Source organism: Colobus angolensis, unplaced genomic scaffold (genome assembly GCF_000951035.1).
Source record: "Colobus angolensis palliatus isolate OR3802 unplaced genomic scaffold, Cang.pa_1.0 Scaffold1, whole genome shotgun sequence".
Taxonomy (NCBI): domain Eukaryota; kingdom Metazoa; phylum Chordata; class Mammalia; order Primates; family Cercopithecidae; genus Colobus; species Colobus angolensis.
Genome location: NW_012110918.1, coordinates 18,762,581 through 18,769,481, shown reverse-complemented (window position 1 = coordinate 18,769,481; position 6,901 = coordinate 18,762,581). Strand labels below are relative to the sequence as shown.

At 55.0% G+C, this 6,901-nt stretch overlaps 1 protein-coding gene across 2 annotated transcripts in view; it reads right to left on the bottom strand.

Moving 5' to 3' along the window:
* Positions 1–751, bottom strand: part of TEX19 (testis expressed 19) — a 4,859-nt gene extending 4,108 nt beyond the window's left edge. The window contains exon 1 of one of the 2 annotated variants that reach the window (XM_011927524.1): positions 713–751. The gene's annotated coding sequence lies outside the window, so the exon portion shown is untranslated. Of the gene's footprint in view, positions 1–667 lie in introns of both variants that reach the window. The other variant, XM_011927579.1, reaches the window with a different exon arrangement.
* Positions 752–6,901: the final 6,150 nt, after the last annotated feature.

Below are 6,901 nucleotides of genomic sequence, written 5' to 3'. Positions count from 1 at the left end.
GGGAACCTGAGGGAATCTGAGGGGAACTTGAAGGAAACTGAGGGGAACTGAGGGAAACTGGGGGAATCTGAGGGAAACTGAGGAGAACTTGAGGGAAACTGGGGGAGCCTGAGGGAAACTGAGGGAACCTGAGGGGAACTGGAGAAACCTGAAGGGAACTGGGGGAACCTGAGGGGAACTGGGGGAACCTGAAGGAAACTGAGGGAATCTGAGGGGAACTTGAAGGAATCTGAGGGGAACTGAGGGAAACTGGGGGAACCTGAGGGAAACTGAGGGGAACCTGAGGGAAACTGAGGGAACCTGAGGGGAACTGGGGGAACCTGAAGGAAACTGAGGGAATCTGAGGGAATCTGAGGGGAACTTGAAGGAAACTGAGGGGAACTGAGGGAAACTGAGGGAACCTGAGGGGAACCTGAGGGAAACTGAGGGGAACCTGAGGGAAACTGGGGGAACCTGAGGGAAACTGAGGGAACCTGAGGGGAACTTGAGGGAAACTGGGGGAACCTGAGGGAATCGGAGGGAACCTGAGGGGAACTTGAAGGAAACTGGGCGAAACTGAGGGAAACTGAGGGAATCTGAGGGGAACTTGAAGGAAATAGAGGGAAACTGAGGGAAACTGAGGGAACCTGAGGAATCCTGGCCCCTCTTCAGCCTCCCAATCCCTCACCCAGCACCAGGCCGTGTCTCCGAGACCCTCCTCGGGAGACCTCACCGTCCTGGTGTCTCTGCTCATGTGGGCACCCAGGGAAAGGAGGAGGCAGAGCCCATCTGGGTATATAAAGGGCCATTTCCCATGGTGCTCTGGGCTCATCTGCCTATCTCCCATGAGCCTCAGTTTCCAGGAAATGAAAATGCTGAGTCACTAGCTCCCCCTAAGGAGGGCCATGTGCAGCCCCTGGGCACCTGCAGGAAGGCCCTGAGGAGGCAGCTCCTCTGGGGGCTGGAGGTCGGGGTGGGTGCTCTCCGTCCACAGACTGGCATGGGGTGAGCATCCAGCCTGTGGTTACTGTCCCGCCGTGGGCACGATGTCCTGGTCCTGTCGTGTTTGTAAAATGTGATCCCTGCTTTGCTGTCTCTTTCTTAAAAGTTCTCTGAATTTTAGGAATGAGCCAATTATCAATTAGTTATTGTTTAAACACATTTTCCCCTTTGTGGTTCATCTCTTCGCTCTTTAAACAGAGACACTTGTAAATTAACACTTGTTGTTTCAATAGATTTTATTTTTTACAGCAGTTTTAGGTTCATAGCAAAATTGAGCCAAAAGCATGGAGCTCTCCCACCATGGAGCTCTTGTAGGTGCACAGCCTTCCCCAGTCCCACCGTCCCAGCCATTTGTTACACATTGTTATTATCGTCATCACCCTCTGCAGTTTCCATTGGGCTTTCCTCTGGTGCTGTGCATTCTGTAGGTTTGGACACACATATAATCATGCAGACCCACCACTCTAATATCGTACAGACAGGTTTCTCCACCCCAAGATTCATCTGCGTTCTGCATTTTCATCACTCCCTCTCCCAGCCCCTGGCCACCAGGGATCTTTTGACTGTCTCCTGAATTTTGCCTTTTCCAAATGTCACAGAGCTGGACTCACACATTACGTAGTCTTTTCAACTTCTTTTTTAGTAATATGCACTTTGGTTCTTCCATGTCTTTTGTGGTTTGATAGTTCACTTCTTTTTTTTTTTTTTTTTTGAGACAGAGTCTTGCTCTGTCACCCAGGCTGGAATGTGGTGGCAAAATCACAGTTACTACAGCCTCAACCTCCTGGGCTCATGCAATCTTCTCATCTCAGCCTCCCAAATAGCTGGGACTACAGGTGCGCACCAGCATGCCCCGACAAGTTTTGTATTTTTTGTGAGACAGAATCTCGCCATGTTGCCCACACTGGTCTCGAACACTTGGGCTCAAGTGATCCGCCTGCCTCTGCCTCCCAAAGTGCTGGGATTACAGATGGGAGCCACCTTGCCTGGCCAGCTCACTTATTTTTTAACACTGAATGATATTCCATTGTCTGGATGTACTATGCTTTATTTATCCTTTCATCTATGATGGAAGGACATCTTGGTTGCTCCCAGGTTTGGGCAATTATGAATAAAGCCACTACAAATATTCGTGTGCAGATTTCTGTAGATGTAAGTTTTCAACTCATTTTGATAAACTCTGAGGAGCGGGACTGCTGGATGCTGCGGTCAGAGTGTGTTCAGTTTTGTAAGAAAGTGACAAATTGTCTCCCACTGTGGCCCTGCAGGAGGAGCCCCCAAACCCTTTCCCTACATCCCCATGACCTCTGCTCCTCCCCACCTGGGGGCTGTCTGTGGCTGGCTCGGGTCATCCACGCACCTGGGGCTGCCTGCCACCCCCACCAGGTTAGGGCTCGGATCAGGGCCACCCCTCACCCCGGGGCTTCCTCATCCCAGCCCTGGGGTAGGGGCAGGTGTGGAGCTTTGGCTGCCAGGTGTCCTGCTGCGGGTGGAGAGGGCGGTGAGCTCGTTCCCCAAACACTCAGGTGCCTGAGCCGCCTGGCTGGTCCCCTCAGGCGAGAGGAAAGTAGTAGTTGAGGGACCCCACAGAGAAGCCCGTTAATGGGTCTGGTGGTCAGAGGCTCCCGGGAGGAGCCCCCGGGTCCTGGTTTTCTCTGAAAAGGCCACTCAAGGCCTCGGGGCTGAGCTGTGGCTGCCCTGGCCAGGAGGGGGCCAGAGGGGGCATTGCACCTGTCGTGAACACTGAGGGCTGGGCCAGCGGGCGTCTGGAGGATGAGGCCCCTCCCACCTGACCCCTCCCAGCCCCAGTTCGCAGGCCCAGCCGGCCACCGGCAGAGTCACTGCCTAAAGGAGGTTTTGACAGGGCAGCGGCAGAGCCTTTTGGGGGCCCCTGTGGCGAGCAGGCTCCTTGCTGGTTTGCGTGGCTTTTTCACACAGTAGTTGCATTGAGAATTTAATATGCTGCAACCTCGTCGCCCAGCAGGAGCGGTGCGGGACTGGCAAGTTGATGGGGAAGTGTTGGCGGGTGCATGGCAACATCCCCTCTGGGAAGCTGTGGCCAGCGCGTCCTGGCCAACCAGGGCCTGGGCAGGGACTTGCCTCTCGGGCCTCGGCCTCACCCTGGTCTGAGAGTGTAGGGCCCTCTCGAGGTCCTCGGTCACCTCAGCAGCCTGGGACAGAAACTTTGGATCGCTCCCTGGGCAGCTGGGTACAGGAGAGGCCGCTCGAGGCAGAAGCTGGGATGGACAGCTGGATTCGGGGCCCAGAGGGAAACCATGGCAAGACTTGGTGGGTGGATGGTACCAGAGGAACAGGACATGGCCATCATCGGGGAATCCAGCACTCCTGTATCTCCAGAAGGACCAGGCATTTCCCCAGCTGCAGAGAGCACCAATGGAGCAACACAGCCATTGTTGGACTAAGGCCATGACCCAGAGCCAGTGGGGCCCTGAGCCTGACACCCAGACTTGCCCACAAGCCAAAACTCCATCCCCACCATCCTGGGGTGCACAAGCTCTCGTTAGGAACAAGTGAAGAGGCGGAGCCCAGGAAACTGAACGCAACCCAGAGGGGGTGGGCGAGCAGGGACAAGGCTGCCAGATGGGCCTGGCCAAGCTCAGGGGCCCCCAGCTACCTTGGGGGTGCAGATGCCAGCTGAGCCCTGCAGCAGAATGGGGTGAGGCCACATCACGCCCTTCAAGCGCCGGCTTCCAAGCAAGGGGCTTCGTCTCTGTCTCGCCCACAATGCCTTGCACAGGTCCGGGGCCCAGAGAACATTCCAGAGATGCTTGTGGAGTGGAGCAGCTTTAATGTCTCATGACACATTCTTGCTTCTCTGTTGGCTTCTTATCTGTGTCCTTGGGATGGCTGCCAAGGCGCTACCAACCTGCTGCCTCTCTGGCTGAGGCTCGGAGCCTCCCGGGCTGGTGCTTTCCCGGACACAGGATCTCCAGCAAGTCCAGGAATCTGACCTGAGCTCACCAGTCGTGCCCAGGGAAACCAGCCAGCCCCCAAAGCCTCCAAGACCCAAGTGGGCTTGGTTCTGTTGGCAGAGGACCCAGCTGGAGTCAAACCCTAACAAGAAAGAAAAGTGTGTTTAGATAATCAGGTGACTCACCAAATAGAACTTTCTTGAAAACTGTTTTAATAATCAAGACCAGGAAAGGATTATGGAATATTCTAGCAAAGTCCAAGTACTTGGATTTTAAAGTCAACATTTATCTTCTTGCTCTTATATTGCAAAGTTCCGCCCTCACCTCCAGTCTCAACGTCTGCACAAAGCATTTCAGCAGCACATGCAATGGCGTTGACTGGCTTTTCCCTCTCGCTCTTCTGCACAGACACTAAAGAAGGAGAGGAGCAGTTTTCTTTGTTTCTTGCATGAATTGACTACTGAGGCTCGTCAGAGAGATGCTGCCTGTGGGAGTGATGCACGGCCTCTGCTTCCACGGAGAAAAGCCACACGGTGGTGGCCGGGGTGGGACGCGCCTGTGCACGCGGAGGACAGATGTGTTCTCAGAAGCTGCCTGTTTCTTTCTTTCTTTTGTTTGTTTTTGAGATGGAGTTTCACTTTTGTTGCCCAGGCTGGAGTGCAATGGCGCGATCTTGGCTCACTCCAACCTCCACCTCCCTGGTTCAAGCGATTCTCCTCCCAAGTAGCTGAGATTACAGGCACCCATCACCACGCCCAGCTAATTTTTGTATTTTTAGTAGAGACGGGGTTTCACCATCTTGGCCAGGATGGTCTCGATCTCTTGACCTCGTGATCCACCCTTGGTCTCCCAAAGTGCTAGGATTCCAGACGTGAGCCACCGCACCCGCCCGAGTGGCTTCCTCACAACAGACTCTGTCCAGGGGACCACAGTCACCTCCGCTCACTCCCAGCCCACCCTTCCTCCTCATTTGCTTTGTCCACCTACTCAGTTCCATGGCCCACTGGTGGCCTCCGTCCTTCTGAAGGACCGAGAAGCCACTGCCGTGTGGAAGCACCTCCATGTGCCCTGGTCAGGTCTGTCGCCAGTGCTGTGGGAGGATCGGAACACCCTCGATCACCCTGGGCCATCATCCAAATTGTAATCACGGACTTAGAGGCTGTCCTTTTAAAAATAGCTTTTGGTATTGTTTGCTTATTTCAAAGTAAACAAATTCATTGTCAAACATTTAGAAAAGAGGCAAGCAAATAAGAGGAAAGAACATCACCAGTCACAGGTTCTCCAGAGAGTGCAAAAAGCAAGGTCTCTGCATCTTACTCTCAAGTAGGAAGAACGGTTGCAGGAGAGGAAGGAAGGAGAGAGGGCCAAGGCGCTGTACCCAGCTGTGGCCATCTGTGTCCTGAACCCTCCTGGGTTGTCTTGGGGTCCGTCTTGAACCCTCCTGGGGTGGGATTTCCATTATTATCTTCCCTGGGCTGGACCAGAGCCTGGTTGGGGCCTGGAGCCCCATCCTGAGTCCAGAGTCTGTGACTCCTCCGTAGGCCCCAGGGCCTGTGCAGTGACAGTCTCTGAGCAGCAAAAGAGCAAATGAGTTCTAGGAATTGTGGGCTCTTCCCTAAAAAGGCAGGGTGGTGATCCTGCCAAGCCTAGGGTCTTCGAAACCACAGGTACATCCTCGCTGTTCTGTCAGACACAGCTGTGGATAACTGGAGTCCATCTAGGGGTGGGTTTCCAGGCAGCTGGGGACCAAGCGAGAGGGTGGAGGTGGCCACGTGAGACCCCAGGAAGCAGAGCCCCCACCACCCCAGGGGATTTCTCCATCCACAATGGCAAGGGTGGGAGCTGCCCTGAGAGGTCAGCAAAGACCACCACTGGGGAAGGCCTTGGACATGACTCTGAGCGGTCCCACAGGGAAAGGGGACTGGCGTCTCCTGGAGGGGGTGCTGGAAGAAGGCCAGAGAGGAAGGGTGGCCAGGAGTCCCCGTTTCCACACCCCAGACCTGTGGAAACACTGCCCCTGGGCAGCTCTGTGCCCTGCCAACCTCCCGGCCTGATGCAGCTTAGAAAGAAGCTGCCCGTGAAGGAGGCACCCCCACCTCCGTCTGTCCATTGCCAGGCTTTTCTGGAAGTCCGGGTGCCTTCAGGTCTGGGGATACAGAAATATCCCCCCAACATCCCAGGGCTCCGGGCCTTTGAACACCCAGGCGGGACGAGGCAGTGGGGGTCACGTTCCCTCAGACTCTCCCCTCTTGGCTTCCCCCCATCACCCAGGGCCAGGGAGGCCGGGGCAGGTGCAAACCCAATCCTGGCAGTTGGCAGCGACTTCCAGGCGCCTGCATGACCCTGTCTGTAGCCTGCAGGAGCAGGTGCTGCCTGTGAGGTGGGCCCTGGGTTCCAGCAGATGCAGGAGGGTATGAGAGAGTGCAGCCACCCTCCTACCCCCTCTCTCCCTGAGGCCTCCATAGTAGATTTAGGGTTCATGCTTCTGGGTGAGATGGAGTTGAGGGCCCGCGATTCTAAAGGTCTGGGTCACACCTGGGCAATGGAGGGCCAGGCTCCATGGCTATGGGGCCCTGTTAGCCATAGACTCCTTCATCAAATAAACCAAATGTAGAAGACGTATACCGGGGGTCCTGGTGCTCGATTTTGTTTTTTGCTCTCATCACCCTACAAAATGGCATCTCCATAAAGACATTAAATAGCCGGGCACGGTGGCTCGCACCTGTAATCCCAGCACTTTGGGAGAACAAGGCAGGTGGATCACCAGAGGTCAGGAGTTCGAGACCATCCTGGCTAACATGGTGAAACCCTGTCTCTACTAAAAACACAAAAATTAACTGGGCGTGGTGGCAGGTGCCTGTAATCCCAGCTACTCCAAAGGCTGAGGCAGGAGAATTGCTTGAACCCGGGAGGTGGAGGTTGCAGTTAGCCAAGATCACACCACTGCACTCCAGCCTGGGCAACAGAGTGAGACTCTGTCTTAAAAA